The following is an 18,869-nucleotide window of genomic DNA, read 5'->3' as shown; positions in this document are numbered from 1 at the left end:
AATCTGAAATGTTGCTACTGCCAATGCAGAAAGTCATCAGATTTGTGAAATATGGTGTCAGTCAACAGATATTTTGTTGATGATGCTCTTGTTTTAACAGTTTACATGTATGTGGTGTAGAGGGTTGACGGACTGCAGCAGACATAAAGTACAAAGCAGTGAGAACATTAGTGAATGTTTTTACAAGACATGTTGCCTCCAATATGAAGTTATGAAATCTGTCTCCCTCAGTGCAGACAGCAAATGTTTTTCAGCAATAGCATTGATGCTTGGTAGTTTTTGTTGAAGCGCAACTGGAGCTGGATTTCTAGCCTCTGTCTATTTTTCGTGGAAAGAAATTTGTTTAAAAAATTGTCCCAAAAGCGGTTGTTCTCACTAACGTAGAAATGAAAGTGTGGTGCTTACCTCTTAGAGGGGCCATTGGGAGGGGATGTTGGAAGTGCGCTTGCCCCCACTGTCATGTGTCATCAGAATATTGTACATGAAGCAAACCAATGTCAAAGGAATTTGTATCTCACACTAAGCTTTTATACAATTGATGACAGTTTCCCTTCTTACAAGAAATACCTATTAATTACTTTTTTTTGCTGTGCCAGTTTACCTTTCTACACTTCCAATTGAAAGTCTGTACTTAGCTGTTTGCACTTCTGTATTCCAATTTATGTAGAAGTTGGTTGGCAAAACATAAAGTTGTTTTTGAAGGTGAATGCGAACAAGAAATTTCAAGTGGCTAGGTCCATGTTTTTCAATTACTTAAGATTTTTCAACTTGCCAAAAAGAAAAAAAAAAAAAGACTCAGAGCATTCTAATGGTCAGTCGTACCATTTACTACTTAAATTACTGCTAGCAGTTGTGAGGAAGCAATATAGGTGTTGCAAATCAAGTGAAGAAATTACAAGTAAAGAAGCTTAATTTTGCATCGTCCTGTTAATGGTTAGATGCTCATGCTTGAACAGTGGACTGAACCTATCTTTTAATGTTGTTAGATCATTATATACAAGCAGTCTCTTAAATTTGTTCCTTGATTTAGCTCTAGTTTTCATACATGTTTAAATTTACACTTTACTACTTTTTTACTTAAGAGGAGGCTGAGGGGGGAATCTTGTGTATCTATATGAATATCCGAAAAGAGCGTGCAAAGAAGACATACTGAGGCTCTTTTCAGTGGTGACCAGAGGCAGTGGGCACAGACTGAAACACAGGAGGTTCCCTCTGAACATCAGGCAGCACTCTTTCACCATGAGGGTGTCAAAGCACTGGCACAGGCTGCACAGAGGTGTGGTGGAACCTCCGTCCTTGGAGATACTATAAAGCCAGTGCCAGGCAACCGGCTCCAGATGGCCCTGCTTGAGCAGCGGAGTGGACCAGATGACCTCCAGAGGTCCCTTCCAACCTCAATCATTCAGTGATCCTGTGAAAATCAAAAACAGTGGATCTCTTCAGGTTCTGACTTGTGTGCAACATTTAAGATGCCACTTCCAGATTGTAAAAACACCCACATTGATAAAATCAGGCCATTTTCTGTTTGTGGTTTTTTCCTCAGAAGACTTCATGAAGCCATTCTGAAGTAATGGTAACAATGAGTTTAGCAGGCTATAGCACCAAACTAAATTCTGTATATTTTTTTCTTATGAATGGGATCTTTTCCAAATGAGTAAATATTTAACAAGCTGTTTACCAACTGGTTATTTTGGAGAACTACCACTATGAGTGTTTTTATGTTAGTAACAGCTCTCACTTAACGGAAGAGAGAAGTTGATGTACCAGTCCTAAGACAGCTTCATACTTCAAACATCTGCATAAATATTAGAGACTAGAAACTGAAATGTAAGAGAACTGAAGTTTGTTTGTGTTTTTTTTTTTTTTTTTAAATTGGCTTTGTTATAATCAACTGGAATTATGTTAGCGATAGGTTGGGGGGGTGGTGTGTTTTTAATGAACCTTCCTCCTACAGATGTTCTGTGCTCTACAATGAGTAAATAATAACCACTGGAGAAGATTATTACTTTTTTTTTTTTTAAGAGTAAGATAAGATTGCTGTGCATTTGGAGCTGTCACTTTTCAAGAAAGTGCTGTGGCTCAAATAATTCTTAGTGTTGCTGTCCATGCCAGTTGGCTCAGACAGGCTTTTTCTATCCTTGGAAAAGACTGGAGATATAATGTTGTCTTATACTTAAGTATTTCCAAGAAATATATCTAGATTCAGACCTTGCTAAAAGTTATGCCCAGTAGATTTTCTTGCCTTACAGAGTCTAAAGGGAGACTGTTAGATCAAAGGAAGGACAGTATTTCATAATCACTTATGATTTCTTCTTTTTTTTTTAAGTTAAAAAAGGGGGGAACCCAAACAACAACACCACAACCAAAACCCAGTAATTCTGCATGAAGTTGTGTAAGCGTGATCACCTCTGAGAGCAGAATTTTTCAGTTTTTAAAAAGAAACCGTGGGTACACTTTCCAAACGCTATTGTTAAGGTGATGTCTCATGGCAGGGATCATTTTGTTTCTACACTTGCGGACCATCTACTCGTAATGCTGCAGCTGAGTCCTGAACTGAAGCTGCTGATTCTAGCAATAACGGACAGCCTGAACTCACCATGGCTTTGGTGGTGGATGTGCCACGTACTTTAAAAGCTAGGGATGAATTTATCAAGTTCACCTAGCACTAGCTATCACTGAAAAAGATCATCTTTTGCATCCTCTAAGAATTTCTCTTTCTAATATAATGGAGTCTGAAATACTCTTTCATAAGTTCTCTCTAGGTTCCCACAAACCTCTTCCTGTTTTCAGGTGTGTTTCTTGTGTGGCAGGTACATTCCCTTCTCAGAGTTGAGGCATGGAGAGCACAGAATAGAACAAGGACTTTGTTCTTGATGAATTGGCTTTGCTTTTTCAGGACGGAATTTTACCAAATTGATCAGCTTTCAGGAATCCTTCATGTAGAAAGGGCCAGATTATTGGCATTAATGTCCTTTTATGCAGACAGTATTGATATTTTAATCTGAGGCATTAAGATACAGTGTTTTTCTTTCTGGTTTTGAAAGAACAACAAGCAATCAAAGGTAGAACACAAACGCCAAGCAAAGCTCTCAGGCTTTACTGCTATTTTAAGATAGCTTTGGCTTGCGTACTGGTAAGACCAGTGTGCATATTTGAAATTCTAGCCTCTACAATGAAAAGACAAGCCCTCGGAAACAGCCAGTGGTTTTGGAGCACGCTTGTCCTTTGCAAGTTGAATGTTAAACAATGACTTGAGACTCTGCTACACACTGGCTGTAGCTCTTGATGTCTTACACACTGGCTCCATTTTTTGACATAATTTTGGCAAGTGGGGGAACCTGGCAATCCTTCATGCTAGAGGCCTTAGCTCTAATAAAGCGCTTTAGTTATTAGCACAAGTAAATAGTTGTCCATTTGTGCTTCATTAATGCATATTAGTCATACAGTAAATACTGTCATGCTGGCAAGTTCCCCAGAATACTGAATACTTCTGCACAGTTCAGGAGGGGGTTTCTGACAAAGTGGTGTTGGCACCTTTCTTGAAGAAGTTCTTGAAGCTATTAGTGTAGGAGAGTGACAGACCATTATTTCAGCTCACGTGGGTTTTATAAAACTGATGCTTCAGTGAAGGCAAGGAAGTATTTTTTTTTTTTTATGAATTTTATGCTGTTGCAGTAGGTCCTTCTCAAGTTTGCAGTTAACTTTTCTGCAGCCTTCAGCTATATCTGAGGCAGATTGCTTTGGGCTGTGGGGAGTACGAGTTGCCTGCTCTTCTAATGAAAATAATTAGATATTCTAAAATCCTGTAAGATTGCCCAATATTGTAAAATTTTAACTGTATAATTGAAGAACCTAGCACATGCAACAGTATGAAGAAATCAAAAGGCAGCACAATGATCCGTGATCTGTGTAAGTGTTTTGTTTTCTTGAGAGATAAGACCCTGAATATAAACAGTATAAAATTGTGAGCTGAAATGTCAGGTATGACTTGTACTTTGGAACAGCCAGCACAGATTTACAAATTGCTTTTTTGGCTTCTAGAAGGACTTGCTCCATAGTCTTACCAGAAACTGGGCAAGGCTGACCAGCTTCTGGTTCCTCATATCCTCATCCTTGGCCATTTTGAAAATGAATGTGATTTTTGCCTCTGCAGTCATCAGGTTCCTCCTCTGATCAGTGACTTATTTTTTGAAGACAAGGGGGAGCAGCCTCGCAGTGGTATTGGCCAGCTTCCCTAGCGCCTTCTAACGCATCCCATCTGTGGTCCAGTCAGCTTGTGTGACAGAATCATAGAATGTGTTGGGTTGGAAGGGACCTTTAAAGGTCATCTAGTCCAACCCCCCTGCAGTAAGCAGGGACGTCTTCAACGAGATCAGGTTGCTCAGAGCCTCATCAAGCCTGGCCTTGAACGTCTCCAGGGATGGGGCCTCCACCATCTCTCTTGGCAACCTGTTCCAGTGTCAATCCATAACCTTCTTTTGCTGTGAGTAATGGTGTAGTCTCCCAGATTCTGACACTGTGCTCAAAGAACTGTGAGATGTGAGGACGCTCTTTAGTCAGAAAAAACGAGGCAAAGAAATCCTTGATCTTTTGTGTCCTTAGCTGATGGGTCCCATGTGCTAAATAGCATAATATTAGCCATCCTTTTGCCCTTGCTTACCTGTAGAAGCATTCCTTGGAATCCTTTGATTCAGCTCTTCTGCTTGGGCAGTATCTCCATATTCTTTCTGTGTAACCTCTTCCTGCTTCAGACTTCTTTGCATTTCAGCATTTGAGCTGAGGCAGGAGTTGCCTGTCCATTCACCGTGGCTTTCTGCCATTCCCCTGTGATTTTCTGCATGCCAAAATGGACTATTCTTGAGCTTTGAGGAGGTTGTCCTAGGAGAACAGCTTGTTGTCCTGGGCCCCTTGGTCCTTCAGAGCATTCTCCCATGGGAACCTGGCAAACAGATCCTTGAGCAAGCCAAAAATCTGCTTTCCTGCAGTCCAGGACTGTAATTCAGCTAGGAGTCCCACTCCTTTTGCTTAATCTTGTTCCCTTCATCTCAGCATGGCATCAGGCTGATAAATCCTCTGCCTCCCCAACTGGTTCCTCTTTGTCCATGATTTGGCTTTGGTAGCTTGTCGATCAAGCAGAGTGCTTCCCTGGTTGTCTCACTGATCGCTTGTGAAGTTATCTTTAACCAGCTCCAGAAATCTTAGTAGTGTCCAGTGCTGACTGCAGGTGGAACTGCACTGTTTGCTTGTGAATAGGTCAGAAATGTGGTTTAGTTGATTTGTCTCCAGTTTCTTCCCATCCGATGCACCTGGCTGCAAAGATGGACTTGTTTGGGCTAGGTAAGACAGGTACTCTGAGCTTTCATCTTCTCCAAGATGGGTGCCTATTCTGGAAGCAAGCATTCAGGTGGAAAACGAGGGACTTGCCAGTGTGACAGAAGCAAAGGAGAACCTAGGGGTGCTAGCCAATGGCCCAGGTGTTTCTTGGCCCACCTCAGTCCTTTGTGGCTTCCCAGCCAAGCTGTTGGTACTCAGTCTCCTGTCATGGCACCCTCCTGCCTTCCCTGGTGTTAACTCTTTCTCCCAAGGTTTACATCTAAGCAGGCTGTCTCCTATGCTGTAGCCATATCTCGGCAGAACCATCCTCAGAGCAGTGTGGGGAAGCTCTGCCCCTAAGTGGCTTAGAAGCTTCAAGTCTGACTGGTGCTGCCATCCTTTGGTCACGGGTGCCCCTGGCTCCAAGTCATTTGGTGGGAATGGGCAATGAGGCATGAGAAGTCCTGGCCAGATGTTCCTATTTCCTCTCTGTTGGGGGCCCATCACAGAAGAGATGCTGCTCCCCCATGCCTGGAGTGTGAAGAGGCAGGGCAGGGCAGGAAGTAAGGGCTGACACAAGCCTTGAAATGCGTGAACTGTTTTATTGATTGTAAAGAGACTGTGCCTAGCTTGGCAAGGCTGACAACTCTCCTGCCTGCCTGTGGGTTTTGTGTCTCCTCCACCCCTCTGGCAGGGACCTGAGCTGCCCAGGATTTCCTTGAGTGGTTGTGTGCAGGTTCATGGAGAGCAGTGCCTGGGGGAGCTTGGGAGAAGACATCTTGGCCTCTTTCTGGAGGTCACCTTGGCGATGATGGTGTCAGGAGGCAGTAACTGTACCTGCGGCTGGTCTACCTCCACAGTCCTTCTGTGTGCTCTTGTCCTGTTCCCCTTCTGCATACCCTTATTCTTCCAGAGCCTCTCTCTTGGGCTCATCCTTCCTTGACTAGCAGGGAAACAAGAACCCCTTGACAAGCCAGGAGTGGTTGCCGTGGCCACACCACCATGACCACTTGTCATCACCTGTTGGAAAGATTTCCGCAGAAGGTAACTCTAGCATCATGTGTTACGTGCACATTCTTCAGTGTTTCCTGGGTTATTTGTACTTGTAAGATCACTTCCGTTACTTGATGTGTTAGATCACTTGAATGTAGCAGGTACCCATTTATTACAGTAACTTACAGCATGTTTACCCGCCCACACATGCACACTCAATTTCCGTGAATTTTTTTTGTTTCTTTTTAAATTCATGACGGACTGGGAATTTTTCAAAGCAAGTATTAAGGTCAACTTTTGAGGTAGTTACCTTAAGCCTTTTGTAGCTGGAGGCACCTGTAGAGCCTGTTCTCTAAGGTGAATGCGAGTTAAGACTTCAGAATGCCCATTTCTCTGCTGCTGACCATACAGAAGTACAGGGCAGCGTGTTGTAAGTTTGATGGGAAGAATGCCTTCCTACATGCGTTGCTGATGAATTTTCTGCATGATTTAACCAAGTGTGCTAGAGATGTGTTCTGAAAAAGGCATCTCATGTGATCCTGTTTTTTCTGGAGTCCTTTATGTCCTCAAAATTATGACAAATTGCTGGCTGTCGAACATGAATTGGCTGGATGGTTTAGTCGCAAACCATAACTGCTGTGCTGGATGAGAGCAGGTTGGAAAAATAGTTTTCTGACAGCGTATCTTTTAAAGCATGACTTGCCCTGCAGATTAAAATAAACCCAAAGCCACAAGACCAGAAACTTCTCATCAACTGTCTCACTAGCATCTTCTGGAACGGGGATATTGGCATAATAACATGCCTTATTAGGATGCAAGATTACACACGTGCTGTCAGCATGTGGTGGTGTGCTGATGAACTCTCAGGTAATTTGCCACAGTTAATTTTCTTGTTTTAGCTAGATGTAATGGTCTTCGGTTCAACTGTATCCAGAAGGCGGCTTGTTCCTCTCACCCACGGCTTGCTTCTGAAGCCTGGTTCAAAGTTTTTCTCTTTTCTTCCTCATCCTACGATTTCTTTGTTTTGATCTCTGGTTTGACTTTAATCTCAGCAGGAATCTTTTCCACTACCTTTATTCCATAGATCTGCATTTTTGGGTTAGAAAGAGTAGGTCAAAACTCGAGGAAGCAGCATAATAAATAGTGATTGTGCTGTAAAAGTTACCACCCTGAACCCCGGCGTTAATCACCATCTCTGTTGAAGCTTGGTAGCTGCTCATGTGCAAGCTGCTAGCCCCTTGAACGGCAAAGCAAACAAGTCACATTTATTTCCCCCCCCCGCCCCAGCATCTTCAGTAGTAGTTTCAAGGAAGAGAAAAGAAGAGAAAGGCAGGCGTTTTTGAACGCACTTTAATACCAATTGAACAGCAGCTCATCTGATTGCATTGCAGCCTGTTTTCCTCGGTGTCACCAGTAGAAATCCATTTGCAGAAACGTTCTCGTCGTTTGTAGCTGCAGCGTTTCAGCATTGCTAAAGCCAATGCGATCCAATGTTGCGCACGTGGCAGTATTATAACTGGGATTTCTTGAACTTTTCTGTCTGACCAGCTTTGCAATTGCTGTGAAATCTCTCCCTGTTTGGAGACCCTGTACCTGGGCCGGTCTTGTTTGGGGTGGTTGGCTTGTTTTGTTTCCTGTGCTACCTTGGTAATTTTTGGCACACCAGACCTTCCTCCAGTAACATAGTGGTAGTTATGAAAACTCTTTGATCTGCTGAGGCCTTAACATAGCCCAGTATTCAGAGGATTTGTGCAGAATTAAAGCAGCTGCTGCTGCTAACCATGTTGAGGCGTTGCGGTGTATGTTCTGACGTGCTGTGGATAACTTTGTTGGATGTGTCCAGTAGGGGTTAGCAAGAAGTGGGGAGAAGCTGTACAAAATAAGCGGTCACTTGACACACTTGGGCTGTGAACGACTAGTTAAACAACAAAACAAAAACAAAACCTTCCAAGCATGAAGAGGTGATTGACATGCTTGCTTTTAGCAAGTGATATTTTTTTCCGGAGTGCCAGTTTGTGCAAAAACTAAAGATTTGCGCTTTGTATTGGGGTTTCCTGGGACAGCTTGCAACTTTACATGTAGTCTGTTACTTTTTAAATGCAAATTGCTGAGCTTTTGTGAATTTTATTCCTTTAGAAAATGTTAAGGCTGTAAAAATTTTCTGATAAAGCCATCTTCTTGATGCAGGATAATTGGTAGAGCTGCCTGCAATTAGCTCACTTCCCTCAAGGAGGAGAAAACACGGCAGACACTGCATTAAGATAAATATATATAAACATGTATATTTATTAATACTGGAACAAATGTAGCCATTAAGCACACTTCATATTGTACGTAGATTTTTTTTTTTTTTTTTTTTTTTGAAAATCGGACAGAAAGAGGTAGAGTATCCAGAGCACTGAGAGAAGTTCTCAGGCTAAAAAGTACCTTTCAGCTGCTTGGAATTTACTAGAGTCAAACTAGTTACTTCTTTTTCATATTCTGAAAAGGACCCTGAAGATGTAGAAAATACTGCAAGTTTCTTTCATTTCGAGAAATGGGAATAAGACACTTGACACTCTAAACTATCCAGGATGATTCCTGTTCTTAGTCTTGGCTTAATTTTTGTTTTGTTTTCTTTCCAGCCGTTGTGAATTGACAGTTTTTACATAGGCAACACAGCAGAGTAGTTTGTATTAGAAATATTGTTCAACTGTTGCTAACGTTTGGGGGCAGTGACTATGAAGTCTAATAGAGCATCACTGTTGAGGATTTATTTATTTATTTATTTACTTAGGAAAACTATTTGGAAAGGTGTGGTGATATGATTCTTAACATTGTGAAGGTCAAATGAAATTCAGACATGATTAAAGAAAGAAGTGCAGAAAGACAGGCATCTTGTTTCGTTCGTAATAGTTGTTGGGTTGTTTTTTCTGAGGGCTTGCAAAGTAACACGTTACTGCAATGTAAGCAGTACAAAAGAACAATTTTTTTCTTATACCCCACCATTTTCTTTGCATAAATTACATTACTGATTTGCTCTGAGAGAGTGGAACTCTGCTGTTTGGTTAGAGGAGAGCACAACAGTCTGCTCCGATACAAGATCTGATGCTGGCTTGTTAATCACGAAGAGGCACGATTGCTGTGCTTTAGATGCGTGTCTGGGATTTCTGTGGTTTTTGCTTTTATTTTAATAGGTTATAGAGCTGTCAACTGAGGTGTGTAAATCTTTACCCCATATCTGACATTCTTAAATACCTTCTTTTTGGTAAGGCTTGCTGTTCTGGAGATGTGTAAAGAGTTAGTTCTGAATCTGACTGAAAGCAACTCACCTGAACTACAAACATACTTGTCTGAGGTGGGCAATTAGTTCTGGGGTAGATTGCACCATGTAATAGGTAAATGGTTCTTTATCTAAGCAGAAGGGTGTGTGGTCAGTATGATTAGGATCATAGGTTTGATCAGATGAGACAGCCATTTCTAGACCTCGTTAATTACTTACGTAGTGCAAAGAATCACTCTTCAGGGAAGGAGGGGAGGGGTATCAAGCACACCTTAAATTGTAGCAATTGAGTAAATTGGCTAGGAAGTAGAGAGATAAGGTCCATATCCCTGATAGTTGAGGCAAGTGAGGATAGCGAAGTAGTCTTGTATATGAAGGTGTTCAACATGACACTTGGAATTCATCAGGTTTTCAGTTTGAAGACCCGAAGAACAATTTCATGAGCAATCTGAGAGTTACTTTGCTCACTGGCATCGGGTGAATTTTAATGGTCTGTGTGAGCACAGTGTCTCTTGCCCCACGGGAGGTTTATCATTTTATCAGCTCTGTCGTGGGCTGCAAAGAATCATCTTCACCTATGAGCCCATTCAAACCCCCAGTTTCAACCTGAACCATCAAGAAGACAAAAGGGGATAGCACTATTGTCTTTAAGAAAGCAGGTGCACATTCAGACGGGGTAAGTTCCTTTGCTCTGTGTTTCACGCTAGTTTTATTCCTTTGTTATAGTTTCGTCAGTCTTGAGTTTTCAGGGATGCCTAGCTATAAGGGTACATGCACTTAAATGTAATTCAGATTATCTGGCTGGCATTGCTGCTTCCCAAAGCATAAAGATTTGAATATCTATTCATAAAGAGAATGCATTTATTCGGATATAATGGTTCCTGCAGCCTAGGTAGCATCGTCCTTCTCTGCTCTCTCCCCTGGCCCGAGGCACACAAACATGTTGCTGCAGTGCCAGATCCCAGAGACCACCATGTCGTCCTCTCAAGCACTGAGCCTTCCAAGGTTAATGCAGGGCATCATTAGCCTGCTCTGGGACAGACTGTCCAAGGCAGTTCACAGAACGTCTCCCGTCCACTTGGTGCAAGGGTGCTGTCAAAACTCTGACCCCTAAAGCCAGTGTTCTTGGAAGCAGCTGGCCAGCAGCGCGGCTATAACCGGAGCTCTAGTAGGTTTGATGCCAAGTAGAACAGACGAGCTACCTGGTATTTCACAGGTCTGATGAGCATGGGGAGGGCAGAGGGTTGGAAAGGATCAAATATCCTGTGCCTTCTTTCTATGTGCTACAGCTTCCCCCAAAAGAATATGTAAAGATTTTATTTATACTTTTTTTAATGCATGCTAAAAGAAAAAAATTTCGAGGGTGTTTTCTCAGAATGGACAGGAGTGTTAGCAGGTGTGTGGCATGCTGAAATTTTCCATAGTGCCTGGGTACAAATATTTCCATTATGTTTCTTTTCATCTTTCTGATGAGGAAGGAATATAGTCTGACCGTGCGCTTCAGAAACTTGGGAAAAAACATAGAAGGTGACCCTCGGAAGGATTCTTGAATAGGCTAAAGGTTTTTCAAGCAACAGCACATCATTATGGGTTGCATTACTTCCTAAATTGCATGAGCACCATCCGGCATAGTAGTTAACACATATGGATTGCTAAGTTTGTTAGAGCCTTGCTGTGCTTTTAACTCATTTTAAGTAGCGTAGTCTATTAAGTACCAGTTCTTTGATAAGGGAACAATGCAAAATCTCACTGAAAAGCCTTTTCAAAAAGAAGAATATGACATATTACTTCAGTTTACTTTATGCTTTCTGAGAGTAACAAAACTCAATTTTTCTGTTTAATTCGTATTGGTAAATACAGTTCTATCACTTACAGAAAACAGATTTTTCAGGGACTTTATTGGTGGAGTCGGTACTGACCAAAACCAAAGACCTTGGAATATGCAGTAAGTTAGAGTTCTGGTAGTTTTGTCAGTGACAGTCCCCTGCCAACGAGAGTGACTTGCTTTGGAGGTAAGGCTAACTTATAATTACGTACAAGCTAAAGATACATTATTAGAATCTATGGGCACCAGCAGAAGAATTACCATATAAGCATGTAATTTTCTACTGTGAAGAATTTCCTAATAGAAACTTCATTTGTTCAGTGGTGTTTTGTTAGAAGTGAAAAGGAACTTAGTTTATGTTTAAAAAAAAAAAAAAAGGCAAAAAGACATTTGATTAGGAAGTAACTGCTTCATTTTTCTAAGTGCTTTCTAGCTGAAGATGGGTCTAAGAAGTGATTCCTTTCACCGAGAACCTTGTGCACTTGTTTCTTTTCTGTATTTCAAGACTTGATTTTAGCTGTAAGCTATGTAAACTGTCTCTAACAGCCATGGTGGTTTTAGTCTCATTAAAAATAGAACAAAGCTTTTAGCATTTCTGAGCCTGTCAGTTGGATTCCCTCCTTGCTAGCTGATTAAAAGACAGCAACCATGATGCATTGAATTTTCTTCCACCATAATAAATGGCAGTCTGGTCCAAAAAGTGCACACTGTGGAATATACTATCCATTTTCTCTGTGTGGAGTACTGGGAGACAGCTAAATTCTTGCAGAAGCGGTTAGTTTATACTGAGAGAGGACTGCGTCTCATGAGAGAAATCTAATTTGACGTCGTTCTTGCCAAATTCTGGGTGCACGAGTGTTGAAAGCCCCACTAATGCCAGTTTTGCAAAGCCCAGCCTAGAGAAGCTGAATCTGTAATGCTAGCGTGGATGGTGGCTGTAGGGACGCACTGCTGAAGGTGTCAGCTAATGCGCTACGCTCACTCCTGCCTTCCTGGAGAAGAGCCTTCTGCGAATAAGCTGCTGCTACCGGATACTGTTGGAGGCAGCTAATCATGGGTCCAGCTCTTGCCAGATCAGATTTATTTATTTATTTATTTTTCCTGGGGGACCAGAGACACTTCCCTGCTGCGCCCCCTGCCCCCCCCCCCCCCCCCCCAAAAAAAAAAAAAAGGGGGGATGGGGGGAGAAACTGGCTAGTAGGTAACCGTAGTTTATGGTCTGAAACAATACTGCCCTGATAGCAGTTGCAGTGCAGGTAATGGCAAGTCACGTAACTGGTATTACTGCTTAAAAGAAATCTGAAACACCTTCAGAAAAATAACTTTCTGGCTCAGCTAAAAGGAGTATATTGAATAACTATATCAGTCCATGTGTTTAAGAAAGCTTTTTTTTTTTCTTGGCGTAGGAGAAGAAACACTTCACTGATTTGGGGCAGGCACACTATAGGGTTTCAGTGTTGACAGCAGGGTCCAAATGCCCAATTTTTTTGTTGAATTGAAGGACTTTCTGGTCAGTAGGTTATTGAAACCCAGACCAGGGTCCGGAGGGAAGTTCCTCCCAGGTCAGACTGGCAAGCCTTTCTGCCTTCCCCTTTATCATGGGATGTAATATAATTCCTGTGATTCATTTAACAAATTCCCTGCTGCTGCAGAGACATAGACCACGGACGCAGGGCTGTCTTGTCTCCCTCATTTTCCTTCTTTCTTTGCTAATTCCTGGTACGTTTTGTTTCATGTAGCTATTGTATATGTTGCGTGGTGGGCCGGTAAGTTGTCTGAGGGTTCTATGAATGCGTGGATAGCAATGACAGCATATTGCATGTTTTCGGTGATTTGTGGCACCGAGGATCGGAGGTGCTGCGGTGTGTCGGGAGGAATGTGCTGCTGCTGCTGCTCCTGTAATCCCAAACTGGGCTTGTTTGTTCCTGGTCTCCAGGGTTATCACTCTCACCCTTGACAGCCAATACTGCAAAATCAGAAGGATTCCTGCCGTTAGTGGCTTTGCTACTTCAGGAGAGAGAGCCTGACTTGACAAAGCTAAGTGGCTTTATTTTAAGCCCTTGTTTGTACAAGCTCTCTTAGCAATGGGAATGCTAAAATTCTACGTTCACGGTTACTCTGTTGATTTACTGAGCCTTTCACTTGGCTCTTACCTAGTCAAATGACTATAGTTAAGAGGCAGGAAACCTAGTTACAGGTCTCTAATTATGTAATATGTGGGTTGTCTGAGAATGGGCTTTAAAGTTTTTTGCCTGGTGTGCAAAGCCTGGTTTTTTCTTTGTTTCTGTGACATGTTAAGCACTGGCCCAGGGAAGATGTGATTGGAGCTTTGGGAGAAGACAGTAAAAAAATATGAACCATGTTTGAGTAAACTTGAAATCATTCGCAAAGCAGTGACTTTGGACAAACCCAAGAGCCTTCCTCTTCCCTCACGGCTGTACTTGGGATGAATTTCCTCGAGCTCTGGGGTGTTAGCAGGCTGAAAATATGTTGTACCAAACAGCTGACCGGTAGGGGACTGTGCTACTGTATTTAGCCACTAAGAAGCCCAGTGACTTAAATCTTTTAAGAAAGGAGCATCATATGCATTACTAATTGATCCAGACTGTGGAGTCTGGATTAGAGCTTGAACGTTGGTCTGGATCTGTCAGGTGGATTTCTTCCTGTAATAGCCTACGTGTTTGCCTTCACAGCGCTAAGAATAAAATTGAGTGACAGAACAGAAACTCTGTGGATGTCTGCAGGTACCAGTAAGCTGTAGGAAAGTTTGCTTAGGTCAATAGCTGGCTACTTGGTGCTTACCATAATTGAGCCTATTCTCCTCCTCGTATGTTTGATGCTTTAAGTAAACCAAAGCTGCAAAATCACGGCATAAAGAAGAAGCAGCATAGCTTAGAAAACAGTGCAGAAAGCTACTTTACATAGATGCAAATAGTCTTTTGTTTGGGCAGTGAAGAATCATGTGAAGTGGTCCTCAGACGAAATGCTGCCTAATCTGTTTATTGCCTAAGGAAACTCCAGAAGCATGTTAAGAATGGTAGCACTGGGTCAGGTAAAGAAATGTTCACCTGCCTCTGTATCGTGTGTCTAAGGGCTGCAGATACAAACAGAGTAATTTCTCAAAGTATCCCCTCCTGCTTCTGGAACTGTGTCCACTCTTTCACAGCCCTTGGTGGACCCATCTTCAGTGAATTTTAACAATTGCTTTTTTTGGAAACCAGTTACACTTGAACACTTTGCCGTAGCTTCCTCAGTCTGTGCTAGCAGAAGGTACTTCATTTTGTTGTACACAAGTTGCTGGAACAGAGTAAAGCTAAGGTGGCTCAAGTAATGACCTGGCTAATTTTGTCTTTACACTCGACTAGTTTCAAGACATCTGCCTGGGCGTGCTAAAGTGGCACCACCAGGTAGGCAGCCGCTTTGCCTCTGTGCAAACTGTGGCCTATCTGCCCTGATAGCCTCCTAAACCTCAGTGGGACCCGTCAGCACGTCTGACTTGACGTTCTGTTGTGCTGGACGGTGTACAAACATCAGAAGTATGTCATGATCTTAATTTGTCGCTGTGGGACTGCTGGCATGAGTACGCGTGACTCTTGCTCAATTGAACCTTTTGTTCAGGGGCATGGCTGTGTGGGTTTGCAGACAGCTACAGTAAATCCAAAACCCAGGGACTGTCGTCTTGGTGGTCTGGACGTCCTCGGTCTGGCCGTGCTCCCAGGAGCTTCCGAGAAGCTGTGCTGCCACTTGTAGCCTTCCTTCATCTCGTAAACGTCCAGTGACTGCTGAAGTTAGAAAAAAGTTGAAGCCTTCAGGAAAAGGGGATTTCCAGACCTCTGGAGAAAGCTGCTCTGGCCCTGCTAATGTCAGGTCCCTTTCTTCGCAAAGAAAGAGGGAGAAGGGGAGTATAGATGATACTTCATTATTTGTACTTGCGGATATGCTTCCTCCCTTTTCTAAGCCCTATTTACCTGTAAGATTATCCTAAGTGACTGACTGGATAACCTTTGCTGAAGGAACCAGCATGAGAGAAGCAGCAGTAAGACGAGTAGCAACATGCTGGTCAGCCTAATAATGCTGTCTCGTACTGATAAATACTCTTCTCAGCTAAACTGCAGGTGGGAACAGTAGCACTTGGAGCTGAAGAAGTGATTAAAGAGCACGTTGCAGACAGCAGAGCTGCCATAGTATATGGCTGTCTGATTCTCTGATTGAAATGCTAGATTTAATGTTTTCTTTGATGACTGAAACGCTTATCATGCTAGCAAAACCAGCAGCAAACATTGTATGTCATAGTTGAGGGAGTGGAACTTGAAAGGCTTGGTTATAGATTGAAAAAATAAATCCAGATTGTCCTGGTTACTGATACGTAGAGATAACACTGCCTATGAGTGGACTTTGGCTCTTAATGCGATACAAGCATGTCGTGTTTTGCATCCTGCAATGTACGTTTGCAAAAGGACACTGAAATCTAACCTGTAACGATGGTGTGTTTGGCTATATGAAATGCTAATGCTTTAAAGGACTCTGTAAAAAATAGATCCTGCTTCAGATCCTTCTAGCACTCTTTCTAGTCACTCAATTAAATCATCCTTGGTCGCAGATGCTGACTGATGGAGAAAATAGCACATGCAAACAAGTCAGCGAGGGCTAATGCTCAGCTAGCTTCTAAAAATACAATAGCTGGATGGTACAGTAAGTTAAGTAACGTGCTTTAATTTCATATTGAGAGCATTTATTGGAAGAGGAGGGAGAGCTGGGGATTAAAACCTGGAGCAAATGCATGACTTACCGGGAGCCCGGTTTCAGCAGCGGCGGGGGGATGCTGATGGACCAAAGCAGGTGCCCACCTTGCTGAGGGCCCCGACCCCACACGGGAGCCTGACAGCGAGGCTGCTGGCACCGAGCAATTCTATAGCTTTTTTTTTTTTTTTTTTCTTCCCCCTTTCTTCTTTTAACCCTGTTCCAGTGTCTGTCTGATCTCTGCTGCAGCTGGCCGAGTGCCACTGTTTGTCTGTGCACAACGGACACAAACAGCTTCTGGAGGGTCATGTGAAACTACCCTGAGCTCTTTAAATCGCACCGCCCTTACCTTTTCTCCTCTGCTGCCAGCATTGCTTTAACAGGTGTGTCTTTGTTTATGCACGTCTGCCGCTTTACTTTCGCACCTGGGTTGTGCTGGCCCTCTGTGCCCAGAGGAAACCTTTGGTTCCATGCTTTGTCGAGCTGCAGGAGAAGCCTGTGGACCTTCTGGGCAGGGGTTTGCATCTAACAAAACAGGCAGGAGCGTCAGCTTTGTACAGGCAGCATCTGCAGTCGTTAGGCGTTGAAACCTCTGCTTCTGAAAACTTCGATATATCTTACCATGACTTTGGCGTAAGCTTTGTGAACAAGGCCTGTGGTTCTCAGCATCTTCTGGTAGACCTGTAAGGTGATTCCAGAGAGGGCGCATCCTATTCCTGTAAATTCTTGGTAATTGCTAGTTAAACGAGATTTTTTTTAATTGAAGAGTTATGGGCATGCAGCCCAGCTGTAAGCCTAAAATAAGGTCTTCTCAGTTAAGCGTTTGTGTGTTACTGCTGTGGGAAACCCAAAGGTAAAAAGATGCCTCTCAGCGCCATCTCACCTCTGTTACTACATAGTACTGCATGAATCCTGCCTTCCAGTAGGGACTTTTTTGTGTTGGCACGACTGAAAACACGTTTAGGTGTGTAACGAATAGCTTTTAATTGGTTTTCTTGTTCCACCCTTCATTTCTGTTGGGATGCCCTGTTGCTCTTCCCAGCCAAGAGGCGATATGCAACTGCATCCAATGCATTGGACATCCAGACTTGTTCCGGGGAAGTGGAACTAATACTGCTAAACAGCATCTGTGGGGTTTTAGCTACCTGGTAAAAATACATGATGTCGAATTGCATGGAGGGAAACGCACAAGGAAAAGCTCTGTGCTAGGAGAAGGGATGTTCTGCTGTGTTCTCCCTGCCTACGATGTTCACCTCTCGGCCTTTGTACTGCCAGCAATCAGCTTCAGCTTTAAGTTTTGACTGGAACTTTTCCTAGATAAGCATCTCCTCCCCCCTGTTGTCCTTGGAGCCTTTGAAAGAATTACGCTAAACTTTCTGGGGAACAGACTCCTGATTTTGTATGTGCTTTCTGCTGTTGCCTTCTCTTGCTGCAAGTCCCATATGTCCTGCCTGAAATGTAAAACTGAGATGTTGTGGGCCAGCTCAGTGCTGGCTGTGTGGTGTTCCAGAGAAAATGAGATATATCCAGTGAAAACGACTAGCAAGGGATTTGACAGAGACAGGAGCTCATGAGTTGTTTGTTCCTAATACGTGTTCATTAGCGCCAGTGAAGGAGCTAACAAATATTATCTGATTTTTTTTATTTTTTTTTTATTCCTAAGAAGCAACTACAAAAACTTGTGAGATTAGCTAGATGTGGCTCATGAAACAACAGCCAGTAGTGTGAAAATCAGTGGCAAGGATGTGAGGAGCTATAAGGGGAGGTAGCCAATAGAGAAACTGAGTGGTCCCACTTGTATCTGGCATAGATAGGTGGATGCCGTATGTATCTTATCATATATTGTTTACTTATAAAAACCTCCCTTAGTCATACTGCTGTTGGCAGTTCTTGTCTTATAAATGCCTGTGAGCTCCTGAATTGGTCCCTGATGGTGAAGGCACTCAACAGCGGCGCTCGAGTACTTGAATGCAAAGCTCAAGTATCTGCTGTTTGAGGCAGTCTCTCTGAAGGAGAGATAATATCATTTATTTCACATACAGTTCTTATCCCCAAACAATACATCTGTTATGCTTTTGAGCATTAGCTTATATTCTGTAAACTGGAAATGTTGGGCTGAGAGCTCACAATTGCACATAGTTGAATTGCCACTCATTGTGTGCATGTTATTGCTCCGCTGTAATTACAATGTCATTTGCCATGAAGGCGATTCCTATGTTTTGACATAAATGTGGATCATACCATTGTGTATTTATCCCACACTTTGGGCACAGCAAGATCATGTATACAGTCACATATATCACCACAGCAGTTTATGGTTGGTGATACATCAGTGCAGTCAACTTTATGCACTTGCTTCTATTTTTCCATACCACCCTTAACTGGTGTATGCAAAGGTATGCCAACTTTGTAAAACAGTGTACCTACTCAGAATTTCCTTCTGTTACTCCTAAAATGCAACATGACTTATCTTGCTTTTCTCATTTTTTGTTTATATTTCAATTTTCCTGCTTTCTCCTAGTAGTCGTCTTTGGCAAGGTCTGTGAGAAACCATGATATTTTAGACTTAGCCAAATTCAGTCTGTGTTAGAACGTCTTGAAACCTGATCTTGTGAGAGTTCTAGTATGAAAAAAAAACAAAACAAAACAAAAAAAAAACAGGTTGGCATCCACAGCCATGGATGTTTATCTAAACTGAACTTCTGATTCCTCTTGAGGTTTAGTAGTTCACTACTG

At 42.6% G+C, this 18,869-nt stretch overlaps 1 protein-coding gene across 2 annotated transcripts in view; it reads left to right on the top strand.

Moving 5' to 3' along the window:
* The window catches only part of GRB10 (growth factor receptor bound protein 10), a 152,785-nt gene that overhangs the window by 44,696 nt on the left and 89,220 nt on the right, over positions 1 to 18,869 (top strand). The window lies entirely within an intron of this gene.

The sequence above is a fragment of the Larus michahellis genome, chromosome 2 (genome assembly GCF_964199755.1).
Source record: "Larus michahellis chromosome 2, bLarMic1.1, whole genome shotgun sequence".
NCBI lineage: Eukaryota > Metazoa > Chordata > Aves > Charadriiformes > Laridae > Larus > Larus michahellis.
This window is presented reverse-complemented; position numbering and strand designations above follow the sequence as displayed.